Source organism: Aedes aegypti, chromosome 1 (genome assembly GCF_002204515.2).
Source record: "Aedes aegypti strain LVP_AGWG chromosome 1, AaegL5.0 Primary Assembly, whole genome shotgun sequence".
NCBI lineage: Eukaryota > Metazoa > Arthropoda > Insecta > Diptera > Culicidae > Aedes > Aedes aegypti.
The window spans coordinates 54,645,304-54,662,952 of record NC_035107.1 but is presented as its reverse complement, the minus strand read 5'-3'; the positions used below and the strand labels follow the sequence as shown (position 1 = coordinate 54,662,952).

General features: G+C 35.8%; 1 protein-coding gene across 1 annotated transcript in view; it reads left to right on the top strand.

The window, feature by feature from the left end:
- The first annotated feature begins 1,285 nt into the window (after window positions 1–1,285).
- The window catches only part of LOC5574016, a 36,795-nt gene continuing 20,431 nt past the window's right edge, over window positions 1,286–17,649 (top strand). Inside the window, exon 1 of the mRNA XM_001661060.2 lies at window positions 1,286–1,786. The gene's annotated coding sequence lies outside the window, so the exon portion shown is untranslated. The remainder of the gene's footprint in view (window positions 1,787–17,649) is intronic.

The following is a 17,649-nucleotide window of genomic DNA, read 5'->3' as shown; positions in this document are numbered from 1 at the left end:
CTGAATATCACCAAAAATAACTAATCTCTAGATATGGAGTAGGTGTACCAGTTTTGGACATAATGGTTCCCTATTTCGTCAAATGAATCTTGATGTTAAAACATTCAAAAATATTCAAAATGTGAAAATTTTCGAGAAAACACATACGGCTAAATAAAAAAACCACTATAGCCATAACTGGTAGGCTTTCCCTGGTAAAATTAGTAAAAAATCTATATAAAAACGTATTAGTGTAAATAAATGGGATTATCCATAATACTATTTTTAAAATGCGTTCGATCACAATAGTAAAATGCTAAAGAAATGATTCTCTTATTCGGAAATGGTTTTGGAGCTATAGATCCATTAAAGCGCTAAATAAAATATTAGTGGTATCTTTTATAGTGTGGGTAACTTGGATAGCGTTGGACCCACAGCATGCTACACGAAATCACATGATTTCTGGTAATCAGTTAAGCAAGCAGATTGCAAAAGATACAAGTTTCTATTTTCGCTGAAATTGAGATTATTCGAGACTACGTTTACGGTACATACATATGCAGATTAGCCATAGAAAACGACTGGTAGGCAGAATTTGATGGAGATTTTTCTGACAATTACGTCCTGGGGAGTATCGTGGCACATATTGTGTTATTTTGTTTGCTCTAATGAGTCTCCAACTCAGGGCTTCCTTATTCGAAAACTTTAGGCTATCGCAAATCCTATCCTCTATCCAAGCTCAACGCCAAAATTAAACACCCCTCGTATGTCCCGATTTAAAAAAAAAGCTTCATTCTGAAAAGCTCCCCGCAAGACTGCCCTAACATCGTTAAATCTTGAATGATGAGCTCGTGTTGCTTCCTCGTTCTTTTGATTTGACGTCTGGCTGTTTTCCGCCGCTTCGAATTCCTTCACACAATCTGCATCTCGGGAAAAACTCACCAACACCATCGCACAGGAACCACGCGGAACAGGTACATGGGAGTGGAAATTCCGCGCATAACGCCCGCTATCACGTAACGTGCGGCGCCCAAAATGCGGCTATAAAAAACCAAAACAAAACCAGGGATGTCGAGGGTAAGTGGGGTCACTTTTCCGGTTATCGTTATCAGTTAGAGGCGATATGCTTTCTTTTTTAAGAATGTTGCTCAGAAAACTACTCAAATATTGTTTCACGATTTTTGGAATCAAAAACGTGGATTAGAAAGCTTTCCCAGTTTGCACCGAATGGGAAAACGCCCGGATGCGCCGACTCGGAACCATCGCACAGGATTTCGAGCGAGTTGTTGCATATCGGCAGGCAGAACCGAGAAGAAAAGTCTCTACACTCCAACTCTTTGGAGGTTTTCCGAACGATGGCTGTTGTTTTCTCTTATACAAGACAAAATTGTCGAAAAATCTTACAAAATCTTCTAAATTGTAGCTAAATTTTACACTAGTTTTACAGTGCAGTAGTTAAGTGTTCGATAGGTGTCGATAAGGTTACATCAATTTAGGCGTAAATGTTAGATTTGTGGAAAAGAAAATCGTACCAATATCAATCGCTACTATTTAGCATAAGACGGAAAAATCCACTTTTCCGCAGTTTTTTCGTGCTCTAGACATAGAACCGTTTGAAGATATCTGCTATTTTGAGGCACAGAGTGATTTTTCGTGCACCAAGTTACTAACATTTAAGGATCGAAGCTCATAAAGCCGAGCAAAACCCCAGAAATCGATTGTTGGTTTGTTGCTTTTGCATGGGTCATATCGATAAGAAGCCAGAGACAACACAGAGAAAAAGCGAATCAAGGATGAAATTTTGCAGGTAGGGGAATCAAGTGGTTGAAGAGTTTTTTTTTTGCCCATTTTCATAACCTTGCGAACTCCACTCCCATTGTCTGGCGTCTCCCCCACGAGGCTCCCATCGCGGTAGCCTTGACTTTCTCCTGATAATAGGCAACATGTACGGCAGCAGTGAAATTTAGAAAAACGCCTATTGAAAACCCCTTGCCCTCTCAATGCTGGGAAAACGAATCAAGCAAAAGACCCCACCTCAGTGACCCACCCATTCGCATCACTGGAATGTGATTTCAATGTTTTAGTATGGAGTCCTTGCAAAAAAGGGTCCTTCTGTCGTCCCAACTGTAGCTCGTCGTGGAATGGGTGGGAATCAACAGAGAAGATCAACGAATGTGACGTGATAAGAGGCTTCTGATTAAGTCCTATTCAGTGTAAATCAAACCTGCTGCCGGTAGCAGAGCCGGGAATAGAATTTTGATGGAAATCGAGTTTTGCCGCCTGGATGTAGGCATAGGGAAATGGGAAACATCATTCCGACATGGGTTAGCACGGTGTGTCTGAAAACGGTATTAACGAAACAAATGACCATAAATTTCGTACTCAGCACTCGAAAGATATGGTATCGCGGCATCCTCTCCGTGAATTTGAAAATTCTACATCAAAACTGATTATGATTTGAACTATTTTAAAGAAATGTTTTCATGTTTAAAAATAGGCAAAAGGTTTTTGCAACTACAAATACGGAAACAAAACTGTTTCATAGAATATTAAAAACTGCTCCATTATGATTGAAGCTATTTACCATTACAATTTATAGGTCCTCGGCACCATTAGACTACTATCAGCAAACATTATTGAAACGTTAAATTCTCATTTTTTTATCATATTACTCCAACAAATACATTCAGATAATCCTTTGCACATATAGCATCACCTTGATACGATTTCCAAGAATGAATAAACAATTTCGCCTGAATTATCATTAATCAAAATCAATACTGTTCAAAAAGCGATTGGTTTCGAATTGCCGATTATAGAACAACAAATTAACTCGCAATTCTTATGGTTAGGTTACCAAAGAAAATAAGGCTTCCGACAATAGTCACACTTGCATTTAAAGTTCGAAGCATTGTAAGAACGTTTCAAAATTTGGACAATTTTGTTTGAATGAGGATTAGCACAAATGCAAACAAGCAAGGGGTCGCCCATTAATTACGTGAGGGTTCTTGAGAGGAGCGGGGTTTGAGATTTCTTACGTGCTTAAAAAACTGTATTAAATCTTCATACAAAAAACCTTTCCATGGGAGGAACGGTCCGATAAACCGTCAAAATTGGCTTACATAATTAATGGAGAGCCCCCAAATACAAAATCTGTCATTGTATGTAAGAGATGATTGCAAGAGAAGTTAGGTAATGGCTAAGACGATCGAGAATTCTTCTATCATGTTTCATAAATAATCAAAATTGATCCATCAACTGTCAGGAAACGGTGCTAAAAATTAGTTCTAAATAGATTTCTGAACAACCAAGTCTTTCGATTTTAAAATTTTTTAATACATAAACATATTCAACATAGCAGTAGCAAGGAACAAAGAGACTTAAAGGATGTGTAAAAAAATGTCTTCCTAAAAATAAAGCGTTACAATGGATTAGACTTCATATCTCAGCCATCAGACAATAGAGGTAGAAAACTATAGAGGACGAATGTCGCTGATGTTCGTTTTTTTCTCGCTCGGAAACATGTCGGGTACATAACTGTCAAACTGCATACATTTTCGCGTTGACATGCATAGCCCCGCTTATCTCCGACAGCAAAAGATGTTCCGACAGTGACATTCTTCCTCTATAGTTTATTACCTCTATTCATCAGACAAAAAAAAATATTTCACCGTTGGAAACATTCAAAACCAGCATTGCAGGGGAAAATATAAAACAGAGTCTTAGCAATGCAAATGAAGCATGGGAAACTCACATTTGAAATGTTTACCAAACCTTTAAAAAAATATTACGGTGCAACTATACCATCAATAGTTGATTTTGCTTCACGATTCGACACTTCTATTGTATTCGAAAGTAAAATAATAAACAAGGTCGTAGCTAGAACAAACAATGTTAAGGGGCTTCCATTAAAAAGATGTACAAAAACTTCAAAAAATCATAACTTTTTATTGAACAGACCAATTTTGTTTTGGTTTTACCATTTGAATGGTTAAAGTTATGTATTTCAGAGAAAACAGTATTACACATAGTCGTAGTAAGATATAAGCTTTATAAAGAGTAGCTCCTATTTCTTGATCCCTTTTTCCAAAATTCAAAGCGATGATATGTAGTGTTTTCCCCATAAAATTGATTATAGAATCAATGGCAGTGCTTCGTGAAGCCCAAGCAGAACGGCTCGTTTTTTTTTTTTTTTGTCACCGTAGAAGTTTTTTTCTTGTTTTCGCGCGCTTTGCTGGGCAGTGCTTCGTGAAGCCCAAGCAAGCTTGCCTTTATGCTTCAAGCTTTTTGGTGACGAAATTGAAGTGATTTCGAGCTCCCCCGTCAGCGATGGATCATCAACTGGTGAGCTCGTTTCATGCTTCTATTTCCAAAGAGTAGAATAAATTTACACATATCTTTATCTTGATAACGGTATGAATGTTACATTTGTGTGTTTGTGTTGTTTACTTATTACATACTTCTGCTTGTAATTACATGAAAACTTTGAATAGTTCGACATAATAAGTGTCGACATATTTTTCATAGACTGACAGAAGATTATTTCAGAGCAAACTCTTTGAATGGTTCTTCACTAGAGGTGTCGACATAATTTTGTACAGAATCTAATTTTGTAGCTTAGTAGAAGACTATGTAAAAAGAAAAGTTATTAAATTGATATTACATGAATCACATCACTTACCAAGGTGAATCCAGATTGTGTAGGTTCTGAAGTAGCAATGGATATCACACTAACATTCCTTCCCTTCCCCGATGACCGTAAGAACGCAACCGGCGCCGTTATTGACTTTTTAATATTTGGAATTCTCGAAATTATACACTGTACAGTATGGCCCATAAAAAAGTGCGTCATATCATGTTTTATGGTAGTTTTCATATGAAAAATGTGAACGAAATATAAATATTGTTCATAATTTTTTTATTCTCCATTTACTTAATTTATTGAGCTTTTATTCACCAGCTTGAGCATCACCAGAGCGGATTCAAATTTGACAGTTGTTCTTTTTAGTACATGTTGATTGGAAACATATTTTAGAAAAGTTGTAAAAGTGTTATGCATAGTTTGGACAAATCACAACTTTTCTTTAGCAGTTAGTGGTTTTTGTGTTACATAAATTGGATAACAATTTTTAGCGTAACAAAATTATGACCGTACATTTCTAGGCATTCTCGGATCATTTTTATGAAAATTTTAGCATGACTGCAGCCTGGCTGCTTCTTGATTTTTAGTTCGCATCCCCCAGGTTAAATCTATGTGTGGATCTGATCCGACGTTACCTGTGATGTTGCTTTTCCAGAGAGAAGTCCATTATTCCTTGCCGTTGGTCGATCGTCATGTTATCCATGTTCGCTCAGAAGAGGGTCAGTTGTCAGTCCACTTTCAGACGGCCATGGTGTTGGACAGGTGGAGCTCGTGTAGTTTTCAAGCGGACTGACGAAGAGTTTTTTGTTTGGGGGGCTGGGAATCAAATCCATGACGATCCGCTTATGAAGTGAACGTGTAGCCAACTACGCCACGTTGCCCCCCAACTTTATTCATTATTTGTATTGTTTGATCTGTTTAAACTCAGTTTTTCGCTTTGAAAATGATTTTTATCTGTTACTTTCGCTTTACTAGAGAGGAATTGGAAGCATACCTTCAAATTTGATCATGCAGTCATCGAGTTCAATATCTTTATGATGAAAGGTTCTAAAACATCAACGATGGGGTGAGGATTATCACAGGCCTTGTCTCCAGCATTCGCCCATATCAAATGATAGAATGGGTTCACATCTGGGTCATTGGAGACTTAAACATATTCTCGAACAAACGGCTCATTCTTGAGAGCCGTGGTTGAACCTTCATATAAGTGTGATAAGCGGCTCTGTTTTACTCAAAACCAATGAGCTAGTATAGATAAGTTGTCTCTAACCGGAAGAACAAATTTATTCTTCAAAAAATTGTTCAGGACCTCTGTGATTATTTTTTTATTAAACTTAAACAAAAAAATAAAGGCACATCAAACCCATAAGACGCAAATGCACACAAAAAAGGTCACAAAATTATTGTGGCCATGAAAAACACGTTTTCTAAGAACTCCTCCATCCTCTGATGCCAAACAAACTAATACTTTCAACAACAAAGTATGATTTTCGAAGGTGGAAAGTTTATCACCAGAGTATAAGGCAATCTGAGTTTAATCACCCTTCTCTTTTCCACAACCGAGCGTAAATGGGTTGTTTTCATACGGAAATCGTTTCCGTATGAAAACAACAAACAAAAAATTCCATTTGATCTTGTTGCTGGAAAGAGAAGGCTGAGAGAGCTTTATAGGACAATCAAACGCTGTTTCTAACTTTGAGCGGACAAAACCTTCAAACTTCTTTGCTTTATTACATTACTTATTTTTGTCAGTACGAAAAATATGACAAAATTACTTAAGATAGCAAAGCTATGTCAGAATATACTACACGGAGAAAATGAAGTACTCAAATTTGGGTTCTTCTAACCCAACTCGGCACCTTTGTGCGTTACCCCAAATTTGAGTAAATACCCTAGTACTCAAATTTGAGTAGTTGCACCAAATTAAGGCAGTAGGTTATTTTTACCCAACATAACCTTTGGTAAAAATACTTAAAAATAAGTAGTTTTCGAAGCAAAATGCATCTGTCATTATTTTGTAATTTATTAGGAGAAACAGAATTTAATTTTAGTTTTGAAACCATTTATTTTCCTTCGTTTTGAAGCTGCATTATTAACATTTATTATTTATTCAAAAACTCAGTATTAATTTATCGTCAAATTACAACTATTAACAAAATGAATTAAGTTGTATGTAAAATAAATTGACGAACGAGGACGACCGTAGAAGTTTTAAGTTTACTATGTGGAGGAGCATTTTAGTTTCAGTGCGCCGCGGTTTGGATCCAATGCTGCAGCCGATGTTATTGCCCGGAGTGAGAGAGCGTTGGTGGACCATGCCCGAGGGATGTTGGCATGGAAGTGCTGGAGTAATGCGCCAGTGCGAAACGCGTTGTACTCACTGTAAGTTTTGAGCTCTCGTACTTTCTGCGCCAAACAAGATCCGGACGATGATAAATCGGTGCCAGAGTCGAAACCGGTGCAATTATCGAGTCAGCTTACAGCCCTTGTGATATTGTTCTCGATGGTCCTTAATCGTCGGAAGCAGTGCCGGGACTCTTCGGTTCTGACATTGTTCACGGTGGCAGGAACGGCAGAAGTAGTAGTTGGAATGGGGTGGCTATCGGGAACCGCACAATAAATTCATCGGAGAAAGTAACTTCTGGGTTGCGACAATCGTGTACAACCAACAAATATCTGAAAAAAAAATGGAATCGTTTAATATTATTCTCATCGGTGAAAGTTATGTGAAATATTTACCTTAAAAATTCCAGTATATTTGCTGGTCAGCTCCTCGAGTTTTGCACAAAACAACGTCAGGAACACTAGTGCAGCTTTAATTAATACATATTGAACAAAATTTTAGTTTTTCTTTACAAATTTTATTCAAAATATCTAGAAAATGACGTTTACGTCTTACACTATTGATGACTTGTCTAGAATGACCATTCCAAAATGGCTGTTGCGTTTTTTCATCCAAATTTGAGTTTAAACTACTCAAAGTCTAGAATTCAGCCTAAATTACATGCGTTGAGTTATTTCTACTCAACTTTGCGTTTTTTGACGTTTGGCAAATTAATGTGCGATTTAAATTTATATGATTGAACATTTAAAATTCTCTTACATTGATAAGATTGCAATTTCAGAGCGATTGTGAATACGTTGAATGACTAATTTAATTTAAAATAACATTTTGTATTGAACAGATGAAAAATTGAACAAGTTTATTTATACTCAAAATTGAGTTTTCGTTGAACAACTCAAAAGTTGGGTTAAATTTACGTATTCAGCAGAATTAAAATCACCCAATTCTTAAGTTCCACAGTCTTTACTTAATTTTGAGTATAAAAAAAACTCAATTTTGAGTACTTCGTTTTCTCCGTGTACAGTATTCAGAAACTACGTTCACTCACAAAAACAACGATAATAACGCCTGTGGATGCTGTTGGCGAAACCACAGGGCAGTTCTCGCACTCCAACGAGTGAGTCCCGACTACACCCTTTTCACTTGAACGATCCGTTGACAGCTACGTCATCTGCCTACAACTATCTACAACACCCTACAACTAAACTTAAACCTTAAAGTACGGATTTGTTAAAATCATCAATTGGATTGTAGTTACATTGAATTCGAAAGGTAATTGCTAGTGATACCTGCTAAAATTTATTATGCTATATGTAAAACTATTATCACAGATTGACATAAAAGGGAAGCACAGTGAGGATAAAATTATAACCTAAAACGTAAAAAGAATACCAAAATTTGAGTACAGAATTTAAAAATATGTGAATTATGTAAATAAAACAATTTTCTAGCTTTCAAGCTGTGTCAAAGGACCTGCTAACGAGGAGTGTTCAATTACAGTCCGAACTGCGATTTTTCCCAACAGATGCTGAACTCACGTTCAAAAATTTTCGCATTTTTTATGGACCATACTGTAGATAATAAGCTACTCCCAAGCTCCATCTTCTGGTTCCTTGTGCAATTTCGATTATTCTGGTCAATCACGGAGTAGCAACTACGAATTGTACGGTCATCAATGCTCATGTTTTTAAAATTGATTATTGAACTAATTTGAGTAGATATATACATTTGAAAACACATAAACTATTTTAAATTTCGCTTAATAACTACTGAAAAAACGTTTTTATAGTCTGTTTATCCGTAGCCCAAAGTTTAAAGCTATGACATGTTGTTTTTTTGACATAAAATTGATTGTAGAAGTCAAGTGAAGATGTATGAATAAGAATAAAAAAAAAATATGATTACACTCAACATTTATTTTACATAAGAAACTGCTAAAACCCCTATTTTATGAGCCTGTTTGCCGGTAAATGTAACTTGCCTGAAGAAGCTGTTTGAAAAGAAACAAAATTTTTTTTTGTTAAAACTTGAAACTTATTTAACCTAAGAAACTACAAAAAATAGTTCTTTTCGTGAGCTTGTTTGTCTATAAATTGAAAATTCAGAGCGACACCCTGTAGCATAAGTTGGTCGGATGTTACGAAAATATAATTCTAATTTCATATTTTTTTAACTTAGTTTTTTTGTTCCGTAGAAATTCGTCAACATTTTTTTACGAGTTGGGTAAATTTGAACAGAGAAATTAAAGTTTTAGGTCCCTGTCCTGGCGAATTTCTCTACGACTAAGCTACTAGGATCAATTTAGTTTGCAAGTTTAAAATGCCCCACAATTCTAAACATTTAGATTCTATTTAGTATACTACGAGGGACCTTGAGTATTCATCATTCATCATTTTATCTGACTGACAAACATTCTTCAACTTCATCCAGCAAGCATACTCTGCACATGCTGAGAAACAAACTGAAATGTGCATAACTTTTCTTGTTTTTCGATGGATTTTGTTTTCAAAACTTCCCAGAAAAAAACTCTTCTAGTTTATTGTCCGGGAAACTTGGGAATATGGTCCAAGTGGTTCCGGAATTATTCCGGATTGTCTTGGGGGTACCAAAATTGGCCAAACAATCCATTCAACGGATATCTCAAGACCCAGATGAGCTAGAAGGCTGATTACTTCGGCAAATTAGTTGCAAAAAGCGTTGTCTTTGTACCAATTATGACAATAGCGTTCCTGGCATTCGACATAAAAGTGTACCAAATATGGACTAGCGAATATTTGCACGAAATGAACTCAAATGCCATCCAGAGCGAATGATAATGCAACGCTTATAAGTAATGAAGTGATTGCTCATATTTTTTTCCAAACAATTTGTGTCAAATCGATGTTAAATCAATTCATTGCAATGGGTTCATGGGAGCAAATGAATTTTCGAAACAGGAGTCAAAATGTAGTGAAAATGCAAAATATGACACAAACCGGCATTGATGAACTCAAATTACCTTTCCAGCACCTAATTTTAACGAGAAAAGAGCGAAAATTCAAAAATCTAGTATCGCTGACAACCCTTCCCTGCCATGAAATTAGCATCTTCCGCTTGCAAACGTTTTCGAACGTGTGATTGAAAAATCTTAGTAATTGAGTACAAAACATGAAAATAATGCCTTACCGAGCCGTCCCGTCGTGGAAGTCACCCGTAAAATAGCTTTATTTCTTTTATTTCACTGATCAAAAAATGTAAACAAACCGCCTCCAGAGTATCGCCATAATTGGGCTCTCATACACTCTTTGTACCAGTTATCGACATAGTGAAAATAACACGATTTCCAACTTAAAATAGTAGATTTAGTTGCTCACCAGCTAAATTTGTTCATTTGTTCTCAGTAGGCAAAATACATTTATCGGTTGAAGCTGTTTACCGGATGAAAACATACATTTCGTAACGGGTGTCCTTAGCAAACTGCTAAGAATGCGACATATGTGTGAGGAAACAATTTCAAATGTTCATATTTCGAAGTTTATTGCACGAATGTTCTTATCAAGGTTTAGTTACCATCAAAAACAAATAGATTTATCATTTCTGTGAATAGTAGCCGTTATATTCGAGTGAAACAATAAGAAAAATCTCTTTTTGTTCCCACTATTGTCATAATTGGTACTATAGCCATAATTGGTACTTCTACCCTAGTTGAGGGGTTATGCCTAAGGTTAATTTAACGTGTAATATAAAAAATCCGTAGCTTCAATATTTTTCTACAATTAACCTATCACAGAAGAATAGCCTGATGGTATTAAAATAATTTCAAACATGTTTTTCCCTTAGTTACACGGAAAATAAAATGTCCAGTTCTCTAGATCTGTGCTCTTGAAAATTCGAGGTTTAGTTTCAATGCAAATAAACCTTAAAGCGCTATTTTGTTGCTTATGACAAACAAATGTTCCGTAAAGGTATTAATTTTCCACAAATTATTTTCCATAAACGATGTGAAAATAACTTACATCGATTTTAAAAAGGAATCGAGATTTGAGTTTTGCTAATAGTAGGTGGATAAGGGGCATAATGGACCAAAGAATGGCAATATTATATTGTTCCACCGCCTTGCTCATAAACTAATTAGAAGCGGAGAAAAAAATAAAGTAATGTTTCAGAAGATAATTGATGCAAAACATAAACTTGTATACCGTCAAACAGTTCATATACTATACAGATTTCTTACAGTGTATAAAATTTTGGTGAAATATGCACATTCACAGAGTATAATGAGGTGTCTATTTCGCCCCGTGTGTTAATTATGTCCCTAATCCCCCTACTAAATACTTAATTTTGATGATAGTACTTGATAAAACAATATGTAATGATGATAAATACGCAAACCTGGTGACCAGGGATGGAATTCTGAGGAAATTGAAAGTATCTCTCACTTATCGCTCTCTGTAACGATCATGCACACTAAGCTCTTACGGTGAATTTCACCGTAATCTCAACAGCTGAACAGTTCGGTGAAATAAAACACCGTAATTCCGTCGAAATTTTACGGATTCCGGTGATTTTTCACGGAATACTGTAAAAATTTACCGTACTCCGTTAATTTATTTCACAGAACTGTTCAGCTGTTGAGATTTTACAGGAATCCGTAATATAATTTAAGTGTGTGAGAGCCTGTTTATCATCTTTTGCTACAGCGCTGGTTTGATCGGAGGGATAACAGTGCATGATAAAACTCATCTAAACAAGCTCCAAACAAAGGGGTCGCTATTGCTATCAGAAGCTCGGGGATTATTAAATCATCTCGGAGATTCTATAAGAGATCTCTCCAACGATTCTTTCAGAAATTTTTCAAGGGGTTAAAAGGGTGTCTACTACCTGGAAAAACCTGGAAAACCTGGAATTATCAGGGAATTTTATTTAACCTGGAAAAACCTGGAATTCTCAGGGAGTTTCGGCCATAATCAAGGAAATTATTTTGAATCAGTAATACATGTCCTTTTTGTGTCATAAAAATTTTCGGCTGCACCACTGTCAAGACACTACTAGAGATGTTCAGTCCTAAAATTTTTATAACGATTTTTATTTATCCAACATAAAACATGTTTAGATAAGGATGCAAAACTTAAAATTTAAAAGATGGTAAAGGCAAGTTCAGTTCTCATTTACGGTTGGGTTTTGTTCATGAGCATATGAAACTCGGTTGAAAATATTCCAAATTTGTTTACAAAAATGTTTTTCGACTCTCAAGTTCTGGAGGAAATTTCTAGGAATGCTTCAGGTATTCTAGTGATTCTTTCTGAAATATCTTAATGAACTTCTTCAGGGATGCTACCAGTATTTTTTCAAGGGATACTCAAACGAATTCCTTCACAAATGTTTTCAAGAAAATCGTAGATTTTACTTCCAGTGATTTTCACATAGATCACTCTGAAAAAAAAGACGGTGGTTATCCCAGGATTTTCTTCAGATGTTTTCCACTGATTCATTCACCGATTTATCTAGTTGTTACTTCTAGGGCTCATTCACAAATTTCATAACGCTGAAGGGGGTGGTGGGCGTCCTTATGATGTTACGGCTCATACAAATTTGTTGAATATTCATACAAAAAGCGTGGCCATTTTTAGCGTTATGGAATTTGTGAATGAACCCCTATGAGATTTACCCCATATCCTTAAGAAGTTCTTCCACAAGGGTTCATTCCATAGTGTCAATATTTTTTTCCAAGAAACGCTAAATCAATTGTATAATAATACGCCGATTTTTTTAAATTTTGCATCTGTATTCTGTAGAAAAATCATTAACAATTACTTTCAGAAATTGCTCCGAAAACTTTTTCAGGCATTATTCGATGAAATCTTTCATATCATTTTCCAAGAATTCCTCAATAAAATTGACCTGGAATTCCGTTTTAAGTTCCTCTAGAAATTTCACTCCGAATTTCTCCAGCATTTCATGAAACTAATAATGCTGTAGTATAACCAAACTTCATAGATTCTTCAAAACTTCATTCAAGGTTCCATATTAGTTATTAAAATGGCTGTATTCTTACAGGTATTTTTCAAATTATTCATCCTTAAATTTTTCCAGGGAGTCTCTCCGAATATCTTCAACAAGTTTTGTAGGACATTATTCAGACATTAGATGTTTTTTTTTTCAGTTGTATTAAAATTTTATCAAGAGAATCCTAAGAAGAATCTCATCAAAAATAAAGTTTTTTTTAAAGATCCTCGTAGAAATTCATCAAATCATACTTAGAACTCACACAAAAATTTTCTTTAGAAATTCCAAGCGGATTTTTTTCAAAACTTCTTCAAAAATTGGAAACAAATTTTTGACATTTCCCTGGAAAAATTTTTGGAAGAATGACAACACTTTTTTTTATTTGTTTGGGAACTAACAGGAATTTCCGAATGAAATTTGAAGATGCTTTAAACGGGAATGTTGGAGAAAGTCCTATGGCAATCAATGGAAAAATTGAATGATATATTTCTTGAGAACATGGGACATCCTTTGAAAATTTCTCCAACGGTTTTAGAGGGCTTCCATGGTTATCCTCAGAAAAACTCCAGATTGAGTTCTTGAAGGTATCCAAAACTAAATTCTTGGAAGAATTTCTTTAAAAAATCTTGAAAAATCACAAAACAAACTCCTGCAGATATCGTTGGAGTAAGATGTGAGAGAAATCCACAGTAAAACAAGCAATCATATTTGTCGTTGTGTCAGTGGACTCTAAAAAAGTCCTAAAATCATTCTTAGAGGAATGTCCGTTCAAATGAGGAACCAAAATCTGATGACGTGGTTCATCTTGGGTTTCTTTTTGTACTCATAATTCATGTATGGTGTCTTTTTGGTTAATGTCTGTTTTTTTATCAGGCAAGAGGTATTTAAAATTCTATTTCCAAACGATCAAACGCTACCAGACGCGATTTCCCCAAGATAAAATTTTGGAATAAAATACAAAACGCCCTCTAGAGATATTTTGTGGGTGTATCGCTGATGTCCATAATTCAGAATCCCATTTTAAGGGAAAGGTTTTTCCTTTAAGTTCGAATAGACTATTATCTGATTTTGATGATTAAAGGCCGTTTCAGATCATTTAACAAGAATTTTTTTTTGTGGAAATTAAAAAAATTTTTTTTTGTCTAATATTGTTTACACGTTTAGAACAAACTGATAATATATTTTTTCTTAATAAGATGAAAAATGCTTTGAAATTTATCTTTTTTTCTTGTTTAAGTGCTTTGAAGCACTTTTTTAAAAATATGTAAATTTTTAATCATGTAAAATAAACTATTCGTCAATCATTTATGTATTTTGGAGAATTTCTAGAAACTGGAATTGTTAACCTGGAAAAACCTGGAAATCTCAGGGAATTTCATTTCTGTAAATGAGTAGACACCCTGGTTAAGATCTACCAGTGAGCCATAATTCTGCCTGCTTCAAACGAAGAGAACAGGATATTATCGTAATCAATGGAACATTTATTAGTCCTTGTTACATTTCAAACCTTGATCTTGAACCAAGAAAAATAAATTAGGTAGAATTCAACTAGGGTAGGTGTACCAGTTATGGCCATAGTGGTTCCCTATTTCGCCATATGTGGTAAATTTAATGTCTCCACATTTTAAAAAGTTTGGTGAGTTTTAGCAGTAAGATAAAGGATATTTCTTGATGTTAAAACATTTGAAAACGTTAAAAATGTCAAGGTTATCGAAATATCACATATGGCCAAATAGGGAACCACTATGACCATAACTGGTACACTTTCCCTACTTGTTTTCTAACCTTCTATTTATTTTGTTTTGTATAGTTTGAAGAAGTAAGGACAAGGATTCTGATGCGTGGACAATATTGGTGTCTTTTCTTGACTTCTTGACGCCTTGGAAAAAAAAATATGATAAAAAATAAGATTTTTAGGGGCCATTCACATACAACGGCATATATCTCAAAAAGTATAAGAGATAGAAAAATCGTGTCTTCGGCAAAGTTATTTTAAATAGCCAATACTCCAACTTTGCCGAAAACACCATATGTCTTTCTAAATGTTATGAAAAAATAGTTTTTCTATCTCACTGCTAGGTGCACTGATCAGAGTTTTGTTTGACCTTTCGACCTTGACGCTTGCTTCTGCGGGGGCGGTGACGAGGGCAAGATCAAACATGTCGAGCGTAGGTCGAGTAGTGAAATGAAAATGCGCAGCGGATCGTTAGTAGTGTATGATCTATTGATCGAGTCGCTTGCTCTTGCGTGGGCGAGTGATGAACACTTGTTCGGCGTACAATGCATGAAAATAGCAATGGTTATCAGATGTCGAGCTCGGTTATATTTCAAACAGTGTTAATCATGCATCACTGGTTAACAGGTGAACAATTCGTTAGGAATCAGAGTCGTAGTAGCAGTAGCAGTACTACCGATCGTTCATGGAATACTTATGGCTCGAAATCAACAAGTCGCTCTCGTTCTAGATCTTTCAATCGGAGACAATCGCGCCCAAAGTGTAGTGCGTCCGATGCACCGTTTCGGAATCATGAACTGGTTCAAGTCCATCAATTAGATAAGGAATGTGATAAAAAATGGGATTGGAAGCTGCTAGTGATCACAATAAAACATAGACAGCTGTTCGATAAAATATCCAATCTGGAGAACAAAAGTGATGAGGAGAGCTTGAAGGATGAAAGCACGTTAGATGTAGACTTAATCGTAGATGAAATTTCGCAGCGGATTCCAATATCAACAAACGTTTCGGACGGTATGAGTTCCAATCATCCATCGACGATAGGTGCAACCTCTACTATAGGCTCGTTGGAGGTCCACACAAGATTCCATTGGAATATCTCTGGGTATCGTGTAACATATGAAGATAGTGTTTATGCTGATCAGGTTGATCTAGAGGAGTTGTGTGATTCGAAGAACTCAAATCACAGTAATATGTATGAATTGAGTACTAGTGAACACGCTGGATTCAATCATCAATACAACAGAAACCAAAGTGTTGACTGGTGCAACGTTGTGATGACGCATTCTCACAATGTTGAAGTGTTTATGATCACGAGCAGAACCAGGCGTAGCAGTTTATTTACTGCAACACAATGCGAACATAGGAGTATCCTTGAGACATTTAACAATCGAATGGTGCAGGGGAGGATATCTTCGAGAATAGATATGGAGATGGTCGAGCTCCTTTCACAATCGATAGGAAGTGCTCATACAGAAGTAGTGCAGTCCACGGATTTTGTACACTGAGCAATTGGTAAAACTGGTCCCATTGACCAGTGTTACGGGGGAGAGACTGTTGCTGCCAGCACTGGTCAGTTGTGTCACTTCAATCGGTTGACTCCGAGCTGTCACCATATCTATTGCCAAGTGTCAATGAAAACGTTAAACAGACATGCAAGTTGTTGTTTGTGGAAGAATAACGTGCAATGTGCGTTAGGCACGCACGTATCAGAACTACATAATTAATTACTACTTAAATCTATAGTATATTTGCATTTGAAGTTGATGTCGAAAAGTTGGAACAAATTGAACTTAATCTAAACTAATTGTATCACAGTAAGTTGTTTCTTAAATCTACTTGAACTAAACCTAACCTATAATTATATCACAGATTGTAAAAGGGGAGAGCATAGAGGCTAAAACTAAGTTAACATTGCTCACATGCCGAATACCGATAAATGTAAGTTAATAATTGAAATTGTAACCAGGAAAACCTAATAAAATGAATATTTACAGCTTTTAGCTTTTTCGCACCTGAAACGATGAGTTTGCGAGCTGCTTATTAGAATTTGGTCCGAGGCACCTCTTTGCTCCCGTAACAATGCATTTATCGAATTATATCGCGAATCCGATTAGGCGTGATTATATCAGGGATCGCATCACCATCCATTGGTGACTCCCAGATCTTTACCTTATCCCACTAATCCAATATACTTTCCATGACAACTATGGAGATGCAGAGGTATACTCGGTCTCTAGTAACAACGGTTGCCTAACTAACATTCCTTCCCTTCCCCGATGACCGTAAGGACGTGGCCAGCGCCGTTATTGACTTTTAAAATTTGAGCTCTCGATTTGTGCACATTGAAGAATGGTAAGCTAATCCCAAACCCCACTCATAAATTCCCTGTGCAACTTCGATTGTTCTGGTCAATCACGGAGCAGCAACTACGAATTGTACAGTCATCTATGCTCATGCTCATGCTCATGCTCACTGCTAGGTGCATTGATCACAAAACTTGTTGCATCAAAAGATGCCATTTAAATACCAAGAAACTTATCCGAACAAACTATATCGCTAAAATCAACTGTTTGGGCACTATTCAAAAAGCGTATGAAATCAACGAAATCCAACACAGTGCAGATAAAAGTAGATCTAAATATTGTTCGCAGTGGTCAGGACAAAGAAAGGATTTCTCGAAGAGTACATTGAGAAATTACTCCATAGATTTATTTATAAGATTCTTTCAGGGATGCTCCCTTTGATTCAGATATATATTTTACATGGAAGCTTACAAAGATTTTTCAAGGTTTTCTTCCAGAAGCTCATAAAATAAAAGAAAAATTTTGGAAAAAAATCCCGGAGGGGGTATTTTCAAAGTAAATAGTAAAATAATCTCTGATAAAATATCTGGACTTTTGAAGAAATATCTGAATAAGTCCTATAATGGCTAAAGTTATTACAAAAAAAACAATCAAATCT